We start from the raw sequence: 6012 nt of genomic DNA, 5'->3' as shown, positions 1-6012 counted from the left end.
ACCTCATAGTAAGGGACCTCTCCAGTGCTTATTACAATACTCTATCCTATTAATATTATTTCTAAACTAAAATATCAGGCAGAAAACATAAAAACAGTCTAGTCCCAGTCTTCCCTCAGGACTGGCTTGTACACAGTTTTTGTACTGGTATAACTTTGTTGGTTAGGGATGTGATTTTTTTTTTAACCAACATGATTATAACCCCGAGGGTGGATGCAGTTGTACTGACATTCCCTTTCCTGCACAGGAATAAGCTATATAGGTACTACATCCATACTTAAGCCTTGAAACCAGTATAGTTAAAGCAGTTCAGTTTTTGTGCATAGACAAGTCCTCACTTTATCCCCATGTAAATCAAGAGTAAGAGGGGAGCCATGCTCATTGTTTCTTGGTGGTTATATTTTCATTAGTATGCTTAGGCACAATTCACAGCTGCTGAACCTTCAGTCTTATTTATAAGCCAGATCCTGTTCCCAGGAAAAGGGAAGGGAGCAGGATTTGACCTGTAAAAATAACATACATATGCACTACAGAAATGTGGATGAATTTTGTAGTGACAACAGGGTTTCCGCTGCATGTTTTTACACACCCACTTCCATATTTCTCCTTCATTAGGAGCCAAATGGATGTGATTGCACTTACACATTCTTGACCTGCCTGACATCTTTGGAAAATATCACACCAAATACACAGCACCCACCTGGACTCTTGTAAATGCCAGGAAACATACTGGATTCTTTTTAGACAAATATCAAAGTGAAATTAATCATGTGCAATGTAAACTAATTGCATTTACTTATAAAAAAGGGAGGCAAGAGGAGCTACTTATGATATAAAATGTCAAAGCATTATCTTAGTCAGGTGTTGTCAAAAAGCTGTGGGTTGTAGGATAAAAACTATTACATTTAAAAAAGTGAGAGATTAAAACAGTTTCCAGAATTATGAACAAATTAATGGTTGAAAAGCTCCAAGTGGCTGTTATTTATTTCCAGATCCACAGACAATCCAGACATATTTACTGTATAGGTCCATTGTCACACACAAACAATCTGGGGCGGTACCATTCAGCCCAAGCTCAAATCTGTAGATATGCCTATAAGACTCTGGCATGTATTAAAACATTACTGGTCCAATCCTGCCTAGCCAAAACTGCCATTTAAATCAATGGGAATTGCAGGTGCACAAAGGAATATTGGCTGTCTGGGTTTTGCATTTACCAAAACAACACAATGACATTTTCTTTTACGTGGGCTGGTGGCTAAAACTCATACAAAATTTAGAGCTCAGAGTCATTTCTTTTATGAGAGCCGCTGGGCCAAATTCAGAGGTGCTTTTCAAGTATCTATTTTTAGGCCAGATTAAAATAAAAGTAGTGCATTGGGTTAGTGGCTATACAGTGCAGCATATAGCCGGGGGAGAGGGAGGCAGAGAAGACTCAATATATACAAAAGTCTGCTCATTAGCCAGTCTTCAAATCAGAGCAACTGGATTCCTGGAGAATTGGAAGGAGGATTGAGTACCTTTCACTGTGAGGTCATGAGTTCAACTCCAGCCCAGGCTGGTGATGATCAAAATAACTGGCTCTCTGGTGGCTCATGAGAATGGAGTTGGTGGCAGTCCAGGTGTCCAACATCACTATTGTTGATAAGTGGTAATCTCAGCAAAAAGGCCAATAAGAGTAACTGACTGGGATGTACATTGAAGTGCCCTCTCACTCCTAGAGATGAACCCTTTAGAATAGGATCAAGACCCATTATAGAGCAGCTAATGTTGCTGTCTTTGCTGTACCTGTCCTGTGCAAAAGGGAAGTCTTCCATCTTGAAGACTACATTACTTTTTATGAACGGCAAATCTACTCAGAAATAGTCTAAAGATATAGATATTTGGAATCAATCCTATTGCAGCTTGTTGTGGTTAGATCACTATCAAGAACTGGCCTGTTCTCCTGGGTTCATTGTCAGGGCAAATTCAGTGTAACAACCCCATATAAGGTAATTGATTTTTTACCAGGGAAATTTAACTTGGGCTTATGAGTTAAGTTTTGGATAAGAAACCTGGGATGTTACCGTTTTCTTTTCACTAGGGCAACCGCATAAAATTGTTTAAATCAGAGCTTTTCCCTGTGATTGTAAATCTTCCAGCAGGAATTTGCTATGGCATTTCCCATGGCAAGAGAGATATCCAGTAACTACTTCTCTAGCATATTCCTGTTCCTCCCTTCCTGTTTATACATTAATTTTGTTTAACAGAACGAAGCAATGGATGTTTGACAGTGAATTGGCCCTTGATGTAGCTTCCCTTTTATACTCAGTACTTTGAACTTGTTTATGGTCAGCCTGCTCAGTCCCTCTGCATTGTATCTCATTTACCACTGCTCCCCAAGGGTGAATACTTCTGCTTATGTTATTACAGATCTAAGTGGTATTATATATGTATCGTTACAAAGTTTTTCCTAATATTTAACCTAAATCTCTTGCTGCAGATGAAGCTCATTACTGCTCATCCACCTGCAGTGGACATACAAAACAATTGATCACAGTCCTCTTTAGAAAAGCCTTCAAAATATTTCAAGACTATTATCAGGTCCCCTCCCCCCAGTCTTCTTGTCTCAAGACTAAACATACCCAGGTTTTTTTTTTTTTAAACCTTTCCTCATAGGTCAGTTTTTCTAAACCTTTTTATCATTTTTGCTTTCCTTTGGACTCTCTCCAATTTGCCCACATCTTTCCTAAAGTGTTGTACCCAGAACTGGACACAGTACTCCATTTGATGCCTCTCCAATGCAGAATAGAGAGACAATTACCAGCTGTGTCTTACATACAACACTCCTGTTAATACACCCTAGGAGGATATTCTACTTTTTCGCAACTGCATCACATTGTTGACTCATATTCAATTTGTGATCCACTATAACCCCCAGAGTCTTTTCAGCAGTACTTCCTCTTAGCCAGTTTCCCCATTTTGTAGTTGTGCATTTGATTTTTTCCTTCCTACGTGAAATAGTTTGCACTTTCGCTATTGAATTTCAACTTGTTGAACACAGATAAATTCTCCAATTGGTCAAGGTAATTTTGAATTCTAATACTGTCCTCCAAAGTGCTTGTAAACCCTTCCAGCTTGGTGCCATCTGCAAATTTTATAAGCGTACTTTCCACTCCATTATACAAATTATTAATGAAAATATTGAATAGTACTGGACCCAGGACTGACCCTTGCAGGACCCCACTAGATACACTCTCCTGGTTTGACAGCAAACCATTGCTAACTACTCTTTGAGTACAGTCTTTCAACCAGTTGGCACTCCTCTTATAGTAATCTCATCTAGATCACATTTCCTTAATTTGCTTATGAGAATATCATGTAGGATTGTGTCAAAAACCTTACTAAAATCAAGATCTCTCACATCTACTGCTCCCCTCCCCATCCACTGGTTAGGCCAGTAATCCTGTCAAAGAAGGAAGTTAGATTGGTTTTCCATGATTTCTTCTTAACAAATCCATGCTGGCTATTCCTTATAACTCCTATTATCCTCTAGGTGCTCACAAATTCATTGTTTAATAATTTGTTCCAGTGTCCTTCCGGGTATTGGTCTATAATACCCCATGTCCTGTTTCCCTTTTTAAAGATAGGTACTATGTTTGCCCTTCTCCAGTCCTCTGGGACCTAACTCATCCTCCAGCAGTTCTCTCCTTTTTCCTTGCCAAAGGGATGGAGGAATTAGCAGATATGATGTGAGATCTGTCTCCGCAGCATTGCCTTTGCTCACTAGGGCTCTTTCCACAAGGCAAGGAACACAAACTTTCTAGCATATTCAGATTGACTGTATCAGGTCCTTCGTAGGACAAATGAGCAGTTGGTTACAGAGCAAAGTCCTTGGTGCCATGAGCATATGCCAAGGAGTGGAAACAATAGTGTAATCAAAAGCATCTAATTTATGTGATAGATGACTATAAATACACATTTTCTCAATATGTAAAATATGATTTATTATATTTAGACCATTCATAAGTATCAACACAATGTATGTTCAAAAACAAATATCTTACCAATACATATTATCTAAACATTAATATTAATCTTTTGAACAAATGCATACAGTATAGTAACTCAATATTGCACAATGAGCTCCAGATGACATAGTACAATTTCCATAGTGCATTCATTTTGTTACAGGGATAATTTGCCACAAATATTGCAAAGCATTGGAGCGGACGTTTCCAAGCAGGAACAAATGAACTATTTCAACAATGAGCGAAGGCTGATCTTCTCCAAGTAAAGTGAATGATTGTGTCAATGTCCTAAATTAATTCGTTCTGGATTTATGGAACTAGATGTATTCATGAATGAGGAGACTTTGTTTCAAATACAAATATTATACACTCAATTTAAAAAAAATCACTTTTTAAATTGAAGTTATCGATATTTTAGTGTGAACTACCAACCCCAAGAACCAATTGTTTACTCTTGATTGAATCTAAATATAAAATTTACCTTTCATCTTTTCAGAGATGTACCTTATTCATTACATTTTGAGAGCCTGACTGTACTACCCTCACTCACAATGAGTAGTGCCTTACTCCTCAAATACATCCATCCAATGCAATGGGACTATTTTAGCAGTAAAGTACCATTCAGTATGAGCAAAGAAGGCCCAGTCTGGCCCTTAATAGTTTTCAATATATGAGTACAGCTACAGCTCTATATATATCATTGGATCTGTATGGGCACAGCCATTGTATATTACATGACAACTTTCACCCATAGGGCCAATATCCTGCAAACATTTGCTGCTAGACATTGTTGGATGAGAAGTCCCATTGACTTGACTCACTGTAGTAAGCAGTAGGGCTGTAACAACTGTTGGCATGATTGGGCTCTTAAAAAACATTCCCAATTTTCACTTTTGTGCATTCTCCATATAGGCTCTGATCCTACAGTCCTACTAGGATAAAACATTACTACCTTCAGTGGGAGCTTTGTCAATGGAAGGACTGTGGAATTCAGCTCAGAGAGTCTGATTCTCATTTACACTAAAGACACTTTATGCTGCTCTGACATTGTAAAGGGGCCTTAACACTGAAATAGATTACATTTATAGCATGTTAAGGCTGCTTTCCATAGCTAGAATGGTATAAAGTGGCCTTAGTTTAAATGAGAACCAGGATCAGAGAATGAGTATGGCTGACTTGAAAAGATGTTATTATCACTATCATTATTAGTGCTTAGAAGTAGTATCTCTTTAATTCAAAGAAAATTCACTCACCAAGTGATACAATTAAAAATATCTATGAAACTACTGGTTAAAATATTACCTTGTGACTATGTAAACCATGAATTATACTACTCGTCTTTGTAGCTTATCTTTAGGAGTTTAATTGAATTCTTTAAATTCAGGTCAGAGGTGAAATAGTTAATTTCATCAAAAAGGATATAAGAAAAAAAAGATTGGAATGACTTTTTTTAAACAAGAAAATATACTTTTTATGACAGCTAGTATCTTCAACATTAGATTCTTTGCTCCCAAATTATTACCATTGTGGAATCATCTGTAACTCCATCATAAAGTGAAGTATCAGAAAGCGGATTTGCTTTCTAACTTTTCACATCAAAATTCAATGCACTACTACAGAATGTTTCAAAAGTCATAGACGATACCCAGATAAAATAAGGTGTCTGGTTTATTTTATTTTTTTCAAATTTACTTTAAAAAAATCAATTCTTGCAAATAATAAATACATAATGTGCACTGGACTACAAAATTCTATGATACAGATGATTTCAGAGAAAAGTCTGGCTTTAGAATGATCTAAACTATCTCTAATAAAAGAAGGTAGTCTCAAAAACAGAATTAAAAACATTTTATTTTACTACAAGTTGATGTTTGCTATATGTTAAAAGCAGATTACCTTTACTATCTAGTTGTGTTTATTTGTGTTTTCAGTAACAACATTTGATAGTGTAGCTAATATACTGAATTTATTCCTGGCTAACAAGTTGTCCTAGCTTGTTTTT

The sequence above is a fragment of the Terrapene carolina genome, unplaced genomic scaffold (genome assembly GCF_002925995.2).
Source record: "Terrapene carolina triunguis isolate 2854851 unplaced genomic scaffold, T_m_triunguis-2.0 Scaffold67, whole genome shotgun sequence".
Classification (NCBI taxonomy): Eukaryota; Metazoa; Chordata; order Testudines; family Emydidae; genus Terrapene; species Terrapene triunguis.
The sequence above is the reverse complement of the archived record's forward strand: the minus strand, read 5'-3'. Positions refer to the sequence as shown.